The sequence below is a fragment of the Nelumbo nucifera genome, chromosome 6, assembly GCF_055504915.1.
Source record: "Nelumbo nucifera cultivar China Antique chromosome 6, China Antique-T2T, whole genome shotgun sequence".
NCBI lineage: Eukaryota > Viridiplantae > Streptophyta > Magnoliopsida > Proteales > Nelumbonaceae > Nelumbo > Nelumbo nucifera.
The window spans coordinates 2,733,833-2,749,539 of record NC_142654.1 but is presented as its reverse complement, the minus strand read 5'-3'; the positions used below and the strand labels follow the sequence as shown (position 1 = coordinate 2,749,539).

The following is a 15,707-nucleotide window of genomic DNA, read 5'->3' as shown; positions in this document are numbered from 1 at the left end:
CGCCACTACTTTTTTATTATATTATATTGTCGCTAAGGCTGATGGCCGAGGCACAATTTGAATTTGCAACAAGTGGCAGCTGAAATGGCAGCACCAATCCTTCATTCTGCCTGCTTCCACACCGCACTTTCAACTGCTACAACTTCAGTAGTCCAGTCCAGTCCAGAGATCACCTCACCTCTTGCCTCTTCTTCTTGCACATGACAGAAACAGAAACAGCTAGCTAGCTCTTCTTCATCAGCCCCACTTGTCCGGCCGGTTATATATCATTGTATGAACGAGGGTGGCCAAGGCCAACCATGCATGCAAAAAATACATTAGGCGCCAGATACGTTAATTGTTACTACTACTATTGGGTAGTTCATTAAAGAAAGAGGAAGCTTTCGCCTTTCGCCACTTGGGCGATTACGTGCGCTGGAGAAGTTAGTCCCCAAGCTATGTCTAAACAGATCGATCGAATATATACAGGTCCAAAATCATATAACGAGGTTCAAGATTAATTTTGTCAAGGTAATGCTGCAATTTCCGGTCAAAAAAATTCCGAAGATCCAGTTATGGCATCCATGAGCGCTTTTGCATCCGAGTAAATGGTGAAGCTGGACCAACCATGCTGCTTAGCAAAAAAGAAGGCTTTGAAGAATCGCAATACATTCAACTATAAACCTAAAGATCCTTGAAGGGTACCACCATCACAAATAATATTGAGGGATCACAAACAACATCGCTGTGCTGTTGGGGAATTGTCAGAGGGGATTGGTAGCTGGGTGTTAGGACATTCTTTAGGTCTTCTAAGGCTTAATAATTCATCAGATTTAATTGAATTTGATGTAGGACCCAAGTAATATTTTTTTGGTCTTTGTTGAAGACCAAAACTATTTCTAGCAATCCAGATGAAATACCAAGCTATAGTTAACCAGCTAATTACTTGCTCCACTAATTGTTATTTTAACTCCAAATATATTGTCCAAAAGACTCAAAACATTAGGAAAAGAAATGAGGTTCAGTGGTATAGAGATCGACCAAGTACTAGCAAAGAGAATGGCTCTGGCAAACGGACAATGAAGGAAAAGATGAGACACACTTTCCTCTTGATTTTGGCATGTATATATGGAGCATCCAGGTTGAACTATGATTCCCCTGGTTGCAAGGTCAACTTTACAGAGCACCAAGTTTCTTAGAAGCCTCCAGAGAAAGATCTTATACTTTGGGGGAATTTTTAGCTTCCAAACAATTTTGAGCCACTTTGAAACTAGTTTAGGATAGGAGTTCTTATTTTCCCACGGCTGCATTTGATTGCAGTGCAATTTTATTTGCACTGGCACAAATTCATGGGAGTACAAATGAAAAAAAAAATGCAAATTCTGGTTTAACTTTGTTTTGGGTTTAACTTTATTCTGATCTATGTCTTAATTTACTTCATTTGTATTGCAATCAAATAAAATAAGCTAAAATTTGAAAGAAAAATAAGTCAGAATTTACAATCAAATAATTTGCACTGCCACTGTTTTACATCAGTACAATTTTATTTGCATTACAACCAAACACAGCCCAAAGGACATCGTAATACTTTTTAGTTGTAAAATTTCCATTTCTTGCTCTAATCCACAGGAAGATATCCTGCTGGTGAGACCACAAAAACCAAATCAAATGCTAATTTAAAACTTCATAATCTAGAACTAAATATGGGGATCAGTTTGGCTGTTTCAATTAGCATGGCTGTGCAGGGCTGCAAATGGTATTGATCCAAATTTTATTCATCTATAATAATGGGATCTTATCCATGGATTTTGTCCAATTTAAATATCAAACGGATATTAAATAGTATAAATAAATTAAACTAAAAATATTCAAGATATTTTATAGTATTAATAAAATGAACTAAAATTGACTCTAAAATTAAACTTTATGAACAATATTAATGAAAATTACTTATATGAAACCTGACCTATGAAAACTTAGTAAAAACACAACATTGAAATCAACTTTACTAATCGTATTGGATTGTGGTGGATCCATATTCGATCCAATTATAAATGGATCGAATTTTAGTCACCCTTAATGGGGCTGAATTGGAATGGAACAAACAATTTGATCATCATTATCATAGACGCCATTCTCAAGGGTGGTTTGGTTTCCTTGCCTTCTTGCTCTCTAGTTGAAGCTTAAGCACAAGCAATGAAGTTTGCCATAAAACTGTTTCTTTTCTCCATTCAATTATTATCAAAGGTGATTCCTCAATGCTTGGTCGACTCCTTAGAGCCACCGTGGTGCATTAGCACCGTCACTGCTGATTGCAGGAACTAAACGCCTTATCTTTGTCTCAGTTTCCTTGATTAAGAGAACAGCCAACAAGGCTGCACACCAAGTTGCTAGAACTCCTACAAATCTCTCTAAACTTTGTACTTGGCCAGTGTGCCCTGATTTCCTTGGAACAACTGTTGAATCTGATATATTAGAATTGAGATAATTGAATGAAATCATGTTTTTGCATTGCAGAGAGAAAGACAATTGGATACCGCTTGCAACCCTATGAATGTGGGGTAAAGAGATGTAATTACAATTGGTATTCTTTTTTTTATTAAAAAGACAAATAAAGAACTTAAGTGGGATAATGTATCACATGCAGGAAGCTTCAAAACAGCCCATCCTGTTTTACCAAACAGCCAAGCTTTTCTCACAAAAAGAGTTGACCCTTGTTACCCACCGCTAAAAGAGATGTAATTACAATTATCTCCTTTTTTTATGGAGCAGAAGTTGAAGGTTTGCCACGTTGGCATAAAAACCCTCTTTTTTTTCTTTATTTCGTACTCACCCCACTTTCCTACTTTAAAAACAATAGTTTAGTAGCCTGATTGTATTTACATAGGATGCCTCAATACCCTCCTTTGATAAAACAGATCAAAATGGCTCACATCACATTTACATATAATGTGTTATCATTACAGAGCTGAGTTAAAATAATTTCTTTAGTTTATGAGTCTACGGTAGGGTTGTCAATTGGACTGGATTTGGTCCAATCAGATCCCGTCCAGTGTGAGTCCTTTATAAATGGACCAGGTCCAATCCAATGAACATTTTGCATCATTTTGTACTAGTCTAATTCAATGTCTGGACCATTCAATCTATTCAAATTTGTGTTACTTTAGATAAGTTCCAATCCAAACCCGGTCCATTGACACCTATATTCTTATCTTTTGAACCGGATATTGACTCAATCCAACATAAATTCATAACAGATGGATGAGGTTCAATCTTATAAATACATTGGACCATTAAGTCTGGACTGATCCAATTCATTGTCTTATTGGTCCGTCCAGTTCATCCAAATTGATTTTGGTTTGGACGGGGTCCACCCAAAAACTGGTCCATTGACACCACACCCCTAATGGCCTAATCTACGGTATCTCGACCCACGAGAGCACCAAAACTTGAAAAGTAAAAGATGATGCATATATCCTCCCCAAGCAGTAAGCCCCACACATTACATGACACATGCAGCTAACAGGTTCAGGTTGCTAGGTCATTTTAGTTCCTTCTCCAGAGCCCAGACGAGTGGCATGTCCACTAGTAATGAGAATGATGAGTCTCCCTCTGACGGCCCCAGCCACATCCACTTGGGATGTCTAATCATTCATGAGTAGTGGGCATTGGATCCGCTGAGCGCTATTTATTTTTATTTGTCATCTCCAACTCCATATATCAGCACCCACATTTACATTTACAGCGAATTGAAACATGTCTTCTTCACTTTTGGATTCGAATATTTTTGAACTGTAAATCAGTAATGGGCAAGGACGATGGAATGGTAGCTGCAGAACTCGGTCTATTTTGCCATGTAATTTCTCCGTCTTAAAACCCCCAAACCTATGCCCAACTCAACTCAAGCGGTGTTGGTTCAATTTTAGATGAGAAGAAAAAGCAAGCAGATAGTACATTACATAGTAGGCTGGGCTCCGGTGCCCACGGGCTCGCCTGCATGCCATAAAAGTTGAAACTACTCCTGTCTCCCCAGATTCCAGGACCCATATTTTGGAATTTCACTCCACTCTAGCAGTATGGCCACCAAACAAACAGAAACAGTGCAAAGAAGGAAAACGAAACGGTGCCATTCAAAAATCTGTAGCAGCATATCTAATCTGACGCCTAAATTTCATAGCCCATGGTACTGGGGTTCAACATTACTAAATAGCCAAGAAAGCAGACAACATCCGAGCGCCATAATTTATCTAGATGGAAAAACACATCCAAATCCCAGACAAGAACAAGAGTTTCAGTGGTCTACGAACCCACTTTTGTTGGAGACTACCCATCATAGACCATAGCCTTTCGGTTTGGAGTTTGGACAACCACCACCACACACAACAATGTGTTCCGCCAATAGTTGCCACTGCTGAAAAGCTCCAGACAGGATCCCATCCAACCTGCTGGCGTGACTGGCGTCCATGTTCTTATAGATAAATAATACGGGTGTCGTATTCATTCCCCTGTTCTTCTAGACCATTTGCTGCTCCTGCCATAATTTGAATGATGTGTGTACAGAAAGAAAGCTATAATTAACCTGTTATGTACCTTAGGAGAACTCACCCCTAAAAGCTAGCTGTTAGAGGGAGGGAACCCAAGCACATATATACCCCACAACAGCATTCCATTCTACCGATGTGGGATACTTCACATTAGCATCCCATACTACCAACATGGGACAAATGGATCGTAACATCCCACCACGCTTCCGCAGTCCCGACGCCCACACAGGCTGGCTTTGCACTAGTCCACCTAGTCCCGGCCGAACACTGCAATACCGACGTCACCACCTGCGCCGCACGATTGCAACTGGGAGGCATAGTGTAGGCTCTGATACCATTTGTTATGTGCCTTAGGAGAAGTCGCCCCTAAAAGCTAGCTGTTAGAGGGAGGGAACCCAAGCACTATATACCCCACAACAGCATCCCATTCTACTGATGTGGGATACCTCACATTAGCATCCCATACTACAAACATGGGACAAATGGATCGTAACATAACCGAAATGTCAACTGAGTTGAAATTCCAAAACTCAACTGCACCCAGTCTCTAGGATCGGGCTGCCTGAAACTATGGAGCTAATATGACTAACCAGTCCAATGGTCAATACAAAGAACCCATTGCATTGCATTGCATGCTTATGATAATGGAATATCCCCTGCCCCCCTTTACCTGCCCAAGTTGAAAATGAAAATAACATGTAGACTAGTAAGTCCAGATTATGCCCTATAACTTTTGTTATATCATGAGTAATTGCTATTAGAAATAGTTAGCTACAAGTGAATGCTATGGAAATTTTTGTTTGTAACTTTTGTTGAGATCTACTAGTTTACAATTTTTTTCCAAGACCCAATTACAGGCCATAGAGGCCAATTTTTGAAAAGGTTTGCTTTGCTTTCTACTATACATCTGCATATACACCCTTGTACTACTTAAAAGATTAAATTATTAAGTATTATTTCTAAAATCTAAAGTGGAAGATATAGCACCGGGAAAGGAGGGGGGATTTGCCTTGGCTTTTGTTTTAGCTCATTCAAAGACAATAATATATGCAAATCTTTAGAATGAAGAACCAAGAACAGTCCTTACGACAGCTCGGGCACCAAGTGAGAGATAAGGATAGAAGGGATGGGAGTATAGGGCAGTGAGGTTAACAAAGTATATATGTGATACCCAGATACTTTTTTTTACTTGTATAGTGCCAATTTAGGAAAAAAAATAGAAGCTAAGGGCTAACTGAGGCCTTTCAGGTGGTGGAGCCTCCAAAAGGAGCTGGCGATCAGCTGACCTAAATCATTCAGGACCAATAGGTGAAGGAGAATTCAATAAAGACAGAGCTAAGGTCTATCTACCCTTTGATGCCTAAAGCTTGGCTTATTTTCAACTTCCACTGTCTTCTGGATAGCACCTTCCATTTCTGAATTTGACCATTAAAGAAAGATGAATAGCCATGCTACATGCATCAAACAAGTTGGGAAGTTTTCTGAAATAGAGATTCTTCACCTTTATATTATAACCAGCACCATCTTGATGGCATGGCACAATAGGACAAATGGTGGTCTCATCATTACTGCTCGGAGCAGATATATGAAGTAATTTGTTATGCAGAACACTATCATACAAACCAAATTTAATTGCCTCTTGTATCGCAAAACCTTCTCATATACCAGATTTTCTTCAACACTTGAATCAATTACAAGTAGCATTTCCCCAATTAAAAGTGCCACTACTCAATGCAACAAAGCATTGACCCGATTATAAGGGATCTACTACATGAATCCTGTTAAACCATTCCACTTTTTTCAGTGCCACATCCATTGTTAAATAATGGGACCTTGAATCATTTTTCACAATTTCAACCCATATCCTTTTCTGCATGCCCCTAGCTCTTCTACACTCATTTTTTTGGACATGTTGTTCTTTGATTTCCCAATACTCTAGTTTATACAGCATTCCTGACCTTATAGCCATTGTACAAGGCTTTCCCTTTATCTTAAGTTGTATTCTTCAATAATGCAAATCTCCAAATGTGTCCCATAATTTGCCCATCCCACCCTGATTCTATGAGTAATATCCTCTTCAATCTCTCCTTGTTATGAATTTTCAAACCAAGGAAACAGAGGTCATATTGAGAATATTTTTCTACTAAACACCTCAATAAGAAGATAGCTTCAATGGTCGATCCCCCTAGCATAAAGCCAAACTAGTACTCTCCCCCGAAGATTCATAATGTGGCTTGTAAGTTTAACTTCACAATAATTATTGCTTCTTCAAATAATTTTTCAAACAAACCTACGTATCCTTCCTTCAACTGTTTTTCAAAACTCTTTCACTTTAGAAACCCTAATTTTTGGAAAATACCTATAATTTCTAGTTATACCGGAAATACTAATCCCTCCCAAGCTCCACCTTCTATATGTTTTTCATTTAATAATTTCATTTTTAAATACCTTCTCCATCTTATCTTCATATCCAATTAAAAGTATCAGTGTAATCTAGAAATATTGCTAGCAATCAGCTCTCAACAAACAAACAAAAAAAAAACTTCTACTCCCAACATCAATATAGGAGCATCTAATTTTCAGTTTCCTAATTGTTAAGTTTTCACCCTAAGTAGCATCCATGAATATTTAACAAGTGTTGAACATGGCTTGCTCAAATAATATGAAGTAATAACACAACCATACAGTGAGCACAGAGCAAACAATTCTTTCACCTTTGACTAAAGAATAATATGAAGTAATAGAAAGACAGCAGTACACCACCTGTTTGCACCTTCTGTTATTTGATTATTTATTAATAAATTTTTTATTAGTTTTCAATTAAAAAAAGATAGAAAGAGAAAAGAACTGAACATTAAAAGGAAAAAGAAAAAAACAAGTTCAGGAATCAAATTCAAGAATTTGGAGATCAAATCCAATAACTAAAAGAACAGAAAGATCAATTATTTATTTGGACGAGAAAAAACATCAGATCTACCCTGAGAAAGTGGAAAATGGCTTGTACCACTCTAAATCACCATGTTAGGCATCAGACAAGAAAAAAAGCATAATGGCTTCAAAGAGGCCTCACCATGCAACAATATAAGCACTACTTGCATTTTTCTTTTTCACCTCCAATCATCTCATTCCAGTTAGGGCTGGATAAAAGGAATATATCCTCAAAAAATCATGCCAAATTTGGAAGTAAAGCAACTATGAAACAATTTTAAGAGAAACAATTAGAGTTAGGAACGGAGAAAGGAATATAAAAGTTAGGAATGTTGTATTTCAAAAATTACCAAAAAAAAAACAAAAACAAAACAAGAACAACAAAAATTCTGCCATTGAGAACCATGAAAAGACGTGTAAACATAGTTGACAAAATAATACTTATCAAGCAACCTTTACCATTTGAAACAAAAGCATCAAAGCATCAACTGTTTCTACTAATAGTTGCTTCTAACAAATGAAATCTTCTCATTTTCAATTACTGAATGTCAAACCACCAAGGCCTTTTACAATGTAACTCTATGTCAGACTCTTTCACCTACAACAGCACATGACAAAGGCAAATGTTTAAATTTTCACCAGGGGTAAACCAACAAAAATCCCAACATCTTTTTTAAGGCATATTAAATGCATTAAATGCCCTAAACAGCAGAAATTATTCTGTAAGTTATGACCACCAAAAATTTGGAAAAAGAAGCCCATGAAGCTCAGTCAGTCCCTAATGCACCTAATCTCCTAACATATTTCCATAGACTATAATTAACACAGTGAAATATGCTGTGCAAGTGAGGCCATGTAGCTTGATTTTTGCCTAACAAGAAACATAAAACCACAGCTAGTTCTGATGAAATGAGCTTAATATGCTAAACCACTTTAGATGTACAAAAGAAAAACACAATCAGAGTTTATCACTTGAGTTGGCATGTATTGTGAAATTGTGATGTTGTACCTCCATAAAAATTCCTCTCAAATTTTCAGAATGAGTAGGAAGTAAGAACAATTTTCACCACCCTCAGTTGGAAGTTGGCAAGTTGATACTAAGCCCCTACATGGAAGAAATCAAGCAACAAATGCCATAAGCTACCGCTAGCATCCAAAAAATTGTCAGTCTCCTTATCTGTTACTTTTCTATAGTGTAAATTTGAAAGTCATCAACTTCCAAGAATATTATAAGCATAATATATTTAGAAAATCTAAGCAACAGTTGATCAATAACCAGGATTACATGGATCCTAGAAGTATCCATGTTGGAAACCTGCCAGATTCCAACATCTGATATACATAATGAATTCTGTCCTTTTAAACAATGCTTCTATGTAAAAACACACTTTTAGAAAATATAACCAGCAGTTGAACAATAACCAGGGTTACATGGATCCCAGAACTATCCACCTGCCAGATTCCAACATCTAATATACATAATAAATTCTGTCCTAACAGCACACTTTTATATTTTGATCCTCCATGGTTATCTGACAATAGAATTCACAAGATGTGGAAATTTTTAATGGCAAATTTCAACATTAGATGCTCCTCAAGTCAATGTTTTTTTCATCTCAATGTCTATCAACACTGCATAACAGGGAAACAAGCTGTAGATAGCAGCTAAAACAGAATGTTGACATGAGCGAAATTTCTGGGTAAATTAGAAAGCCTGCGAACTTTGATAAGGTAAGGTTAATAGTATCATATAGAAGAATTTGTTCTTAATCAAGCTTGGATCTCATACAGTTCTGAAATTCCTTTTCCTTACTAAATATTTGAGGCACTTGGTGCAATCTTGGGCTAAGTGTGAGAACATGGGTTTGATTTGGACAGCCAATTTGCACAAAAAAAAAGGCTAGGTCCATGTAGGGATGCAAACGGATCAGATCGGATTTGAATCAGGGTATATTCGAATCTGATCCGACACTGTTCATGTCATATGACTTGATTTGAATTCGAATCCTATCGATAAGTCAGATCTTCGGATCTGATCCCATTCGACTTGTATCCTTTAAAAATTAATAAATTATTAAAGAAAAATAAAATATACTAATCTAAATAAAGTAAAAACAAAAAATACAATTTTTTTAATTATTTTTATCATATATATACATGATTTTTATAAAAAAATAAATAATATAACAAGTTTATAAAAATTATATTTATAAAAAATAAATAACATATATATGTATTATATATATTTATAAATATATAATATATATCAGATCAAATCTTTGGATCGGATAGGGGTGATTCGAATCCAATCCAATTTCTGATCGGATCCTATTATCTGATCAAGGGTGATCCAAATTCGACCAAATAGGATCAGATCGGATCATGATTCGATCCATTTGCACCCCCTAGGTCCATATCCATTATCCAGTCCACCCCTCACAAGACCCTGGATGGCCAGGACCAAACATTGCATAATGACCTTTTACCAAATATTTGTTTTCCAAGAAACATATGTTAGAGCTGATATACCCTTTGTAGTATTATCCTGCCCAGAATAAAGCTTTTTGGCATGTTCTCATATGTCCTTAGTTGTATCTAAGAACATAAAGTTGGCACTTATTTTGGGTTCCATACTATTCCGTAACCATGTCATGATTTGGGCATCTTCCTGTTCCCAGTCATCAAACCCTGGAGAGTCAGTTGATGGTTTATCTTCCTTCACATGTTTCACTTTCCTCTTTGCCTTGAGGAAAACTTCCACTGACTTGGCCCATGGCACATAATTCTCACCATTAAGTTTAATGGAGGTCATCTGCACACCCAAATAATCGGAGGGGATCATGACACTCGATTTCTAATCACTAAAACCACCCCCCATTGCTGCCATTATGTCTCCCCCACTGCTATCTCTAATGCTGAACTCTCAGTCACCAACCAAATACTACAGCAGCCAAGGCAACACTACAGCAGTCTCTAAACTCAGGTGATAGGTTCACAACAAGTCACAATCAGTCACCACTGTGCACAAACTACCATTCAGATTAAGAACAAAAGGTAAACCAACATTCAGACAACACCAACAAGGCAGAAAATTGATGTAGGCAATTCGGCCATTCCTTTCAGCCCAAAAAAAAAACAACTTTTGTTCTTGATCACACCACTACTAATTACACAGAGCCATAAATCACCACTACAGTAATTCAGCAATTTACTAACCACATACAAGCCCTCTTGAGGCTGCTCAATAAAGGGTGAGCATCAAAAGCATCACCACACAACCATCTCTGTCCCACATGGTACAGGTCTGTCTAACCCTTTTTTTTTAAAGGTCACTACCAGTCCAAAGACATCAACTACAACCACTACAGTAACCCTTACACCATTCAGTCACTGTAAACACAGCCTGTTCTTGGGCCTTTTTCCAAGAACCAAGGCTACAAATAACCTAGTTCTTTAAGTTCTGATCAGTCTGAGCAGATTTTTGAAGGTTTTCCAACCCAGAAACACCAACAACACAAAAAAAATGATAACCAACCTTGATGGAGAGCTTCAGTCGACCATCCACTTATTTCTAGAGTTATTCTCTTAAAAGGCAATCAAGTTCTGAGCAGAGAAAGAGAGGCCGAAGTGTTCTCAGACCTAGGTCAAGTCTGTGTTCTCCATTTGCAGTCCAAAGAGAAGAAAAAGAAGTCACGAACAGAAAGGAGCAGCAGTCACGAGCAGAGATTTAAAGAGCAACGTCCTGCTCTGATACCATGTTATCTCAGTGGCTTCAGCAATTCGAACCAGAGGAAGAAGAAGAAGAAGAAAAGGAACAGTCGAATCTGATAGCTTAAACCCTATCAGTCAACCCTAATATGAATTAGCCTCTAATTAGTTGTACAAAGACTAAACTGCCCCCCCCCCCACTTAAGTATGGGACAGGAAGTCTCTATTAAAACTGCCACATAAGCACATAACTTAATAGAAATAAAATGACTAATATACCCTTATTCGGCTAGCTCTAACAAAAAACAATTAATGGTGTTGATTAACTCTGTAGCCATCATGTAGGAAAGCAATATCACCTCAATATTGGATGACCATATAACCATATAGATTCATAATTGTAAGTTGTAACTACAATATATCACATGGGCATATCCTTATGCTTTTAGGCATGAGCCTCAATATTGAACCTTGGGGTGTATCCTTAAGTCTTATCATGAAAAGAGACTCACATGCTATGTTACCCAGATACAACAAGGACATGGTTGGATATGGTATCAGATACAAAATTTAAACTAAGAATTGAAATATCCAACATGATACGACACCCTTGTACAAGGTATCCAGGGACCATAGCTGACATGACTTTTTAAAATACTGACTGCGTTTTTTTTTTTTTTTTTTTTTTTTGAGATTCATATAAATGAGATAATAGCATCTGTATGCCAATAGAGCTTTACAAAAATGTACTTGAAGTATGTATAGATATCAAGTATGCACAAAAATACTGGCTGCACTTTTTTAATAAAGTAATCATATTTTCTACAAAATTGATGAATAAGTTGGGTAAGTTCCAGCATCCAACTACGTTATATCAACTACTTCCAAAAGGAAAATCAGAAATGTATTAACCACTGTAAGGCAAAGTTGCTGGTTTCTGTTGGTAGTAGCATACTGTTAATGGCAATACAACAACACTTTCTTTTGAGACCAAATAGTGGTGATCTTGCAGCAAAAGCTTTTGCAAGATAGATTTTCTGATTGTTGGGGACATGGGCTGATTTATTGAAAATTTCACAAGGGCAAACATCAAAAGAGAAACAGTTGTGTTATTCTCAAGAAAGGCTTTCTTGATCTACAATAGAATGTTAGATTTTAACCAAATAAAATCAAAATCAACATGTATATATCAACAGTTAAATATAAAGTGAAAAATCTTGCTTACAGGGAATACCCTAGAATGAGCTAGAACTTGTGGATCAAGACTAATGTCCATAGGAATTTAGCAAATGTTTTATTCTGGCTAGGTGTTTAATGCAATCCTACTTTTTCCGGGCTTCGTACCAGCAGTCTGTTACATAGACTCTCCTAAATGGATGAAGTGTCTGTGTTTGACATGCATCAAATACTGATACTCTGTGGACTTTTGAGGTATACTTCTACATGATGTTTTCCTCTCCCATTGCTTGTTTGACATAAATGAATAGCTAGTGTATACAAGGGATGCCATTTATCCTATAAAATGTTATCAGGTAACAAAAACAAACTTTTGGACTTTTTCTATAGGTATCAATGTTAGAATTCAAAGAGAGAGAGAGAGAGAGAGAGAGAGTGAGTGAATTACTTAATAGTTTATGCTTCCCTTTAGACATCTGCACCAGTCCTTGTCTTCTCACCTTGCTTAGCCAGACTCCTGCACAATCATCAGATTTAAATCCCCATATCCATGTGCATGCAACATTATTCGCAGTGCAACTGTGCAAGCAGTCATATAAAAGGCACGCCTAGGCTGCATTTGGGCTCATAGACAAGGCTTGTTTTGGGTGGTGCATCTCACTTGGCTTGCCGCTATGTTCCAATCAATGGATGGAGCTTGAATTTGATGTTGAATATTTAATTTACTATATTGTAAGTTGTACTATGATGGTTAGAGTTTGAATAGTTGAGCCTATTTAGGAATTGAATGTATAAGACTACAACCTTTGTGTTAATAATACGACAATGAATTCGGTAACACTTTTTGAAGTAATCTTCCCCCCAAAACATAGATTTGCATACTCTTGCATATTAAGTTTTTATTCTGTTTCTGTTTTCAACAGTGGCGCCTTATTTCATTTGAGGTGCACCTCACCTTGTGCCTTGAACCTTGCACCTCAGGCCCTAGGAACACTTTACACTTTTGTACCCTTCAAAGATTAAAACTTGTTGTTATTGATAAACAGAAATCTGCTCCCGATAAGATGATTGTCACATAAATACAAACTCTAGTGCTCAATTCTTCCATGGTCCTATCATTGTCAACATTGTATTGTATCCACCTTCCGTAAAAATGAAAAATAAAAGCACAAGCTGATTTTCTCACATAATTATTCTATTCAAAGTCGACCATGAATTACTTAAAGTCTATAAAATACACATTCATAGTGCCTGCATCTGTGTCTGTGCGTGCGTGAGTGCGGGTGTGTGTGTGTGTGTGAATGTGTTCTAAGAGGAAGGATCAAACCTTAAAAATAAAATGAGACCCGAGATTTGTAAGACTGTAATTCCTCCACTATCATCTGAATTGTGGAATCCACCTCGAGAACAATTAGCTGAGCACGAACAAAAAAGTAGTATTTGCAGGGCTGTTCCTCGATTGAAACCCCTGGACAATCGCGAGGATACTCGCCTTGTGAAGCCTTAAAATGGCTTTCATTCTCGAGTGAGAATCATTAACAGGGTGGATTGGGATAAGTAAAATTACTAAAAACAGAAAAATGGGGAAACATTTCCACGAAAAAAAATGAAATTAACTGACCTCTTAACAGGGATATGTAGAAAGTAAGGGTTCCATCTTCCTTCCTTTACACCATTTATGCTCTCAACGCACTGTGAGACTTCTGTGAGAATTCAAATGTTAGTCGTTCACGGGTTTCGTTGCAATGCAAGAGCCTAAAATTACGATTCAAAAGCAAAACACCCGAAAGCCAGAACAAAAATTCAGATTTCCATTTCATCCTCTGAAAAGTTATAACTACGAACGAGAGGAACCGGAATCTGTGGCCGTGCCGCCTGCGGCCCGGCACGACGGCACGCGGGCCATGCCAGGCCCGGCACGATGGTCCGGGCGTGCTGCATCTGGGGTTTTAGGTCCGTGGGCTGGGTTGGCACAGCAAGACCAAGCGGGCCATGCCGCCCGCGGCCCGTATGCTGGCACAGCTCAGCACGGCCCATATATTTTTTATATATTTATATATTTTATATATAATATATAAATAATTATTTTTAATTTTATTGTACTAATTTATTTATTATTATATATATAAACAATTGTATACATCAAAATTCATATAAAATTAAAATTTTTAAGTTTTTATTCAATTTTTTAAATAAATAGATTTGGCCCGGCCCACAACACGGCACAGGCCTACACGGGTTTGGGTTGTGGGCCGTGTCGGGCCGACCCCCAAGTTATCCCAGGGGAGGGCGGCAAGGCCTAGGATGGCCCGCGGGTCAACACAGGCCGTTTTACACCTCTAAAGAGAATGAGATTTCCCTTCGCATATCAACAGTTAAGAGAGAAAGAGATAGATCATCACAACCATCCATTGAGAACATCTTCCCATGAATGATAACATCATCTACCAAGATGTGCATTGTGCATTTGGGGAGTTGGGATCAGCTCCTTACACTGTGTGCCTCACACCGACGTCACAGAAAGTCCTTGCCAAACATCTCCCGTCCTTGAATTTATTATTCATGGGGAGATGTTCCCAGTACAAGGTGGGATATGGCCATGAGGGCTGCCTAGCATTGAGAATATCTCCATACTTATATGCATTATATCATGGGAAGATATTCCCAATGCAAAGATGGGAAAGGCTGTTACAACGGTGTGGGCATAGATTTGCCTGGACCGAAGCCAGTCTCAGGTCAGTATGAGGCGCACTATGTTAGGAGTAGATCCCAATTTGCATTTGGAGTGTCAATCACCTACCAACAAAGGCATGAGTTCACATCAGCACCCCACAAGGGGGTGCCCTACAGCACATCCCAACCTTGTATTGGAAACATCTTCCGGTAATAGATATGGGAGATGATAGACATCGTTGGGATGTGCTTTGGGGCATTGTCGGGCACCCCCTTATGGGGCACTGATGTGAACTCCAAAGAAACCTTCCAACACCCTACCAACATCATCTAACATCTTACATGTCATACATGGCGGCTCCCACTTTTAAGGTGGGCCCAATTTCATAATGAGAAGTACGGTGTAAGATCAAGTTGGTAGCTTGATAGGCTGTTGGGACTTGTTCTGTTGGCAAGAAATCCCTACTCGTTAATCTGAATTCGTCTCATGGTAAGATGTGGGGTGTGAGATCACGTTGGGAGGGTGTTGGAAGTTGTTTTGCTGCCAACTCTGTATGATGTGGTGTGCTCTAATCACAAGTCACAACTGTTCCAAATTTGTAAACTAGTGAGATTCCTTCCACTCTTCGAGATTGGATCAGTTCCTCACATTGACCTTACAGCATGCCCAGTCGATACATCAGGAACATGTCCGGTACT

At 38.0% G+C, this 15,707-nt stretch overlaps 1 long non-coding RNA gene across 5 annotated transcripts; it reads right to left on the bottom strand.

Moving 5' to 3' along the window:
• Positions 1–1,549: 1,549 nt before the first annotated feature.
• On the bottom strand, positions 1,550–14,301 carry LOC104609335 (uncharacterized). Of its 5 annotated transcripts, none has more exons than XR_016077040.1 (5): positions 13,957–14,301; positions 13,663–13,855; positions 12,784–12,852; positions 8,461–8,556; positions 1,550–2,435 (listed from the first exon to the last, which is right to left on the bottom strand). It is a non-coding gene; the product is annotated as an uncharacterized LOC104609335 (long non-coding RNA). The 5 variants fall into 5 exon arrangements; XR_737249.3 differs by lacking the exon at positions 1,550–2,435 and adding an exon at positions 2,444–4,510 and having other exon boundaries at positions 13,957–14,300; XR_016077039.1 differs by lacking the exon at positions 1,550–2,435 and adding an exon at positions 2,447–5,193.
• Between the last annotated feature and the right edge of the window lie 1,406 nt (positions 14,302–15,707).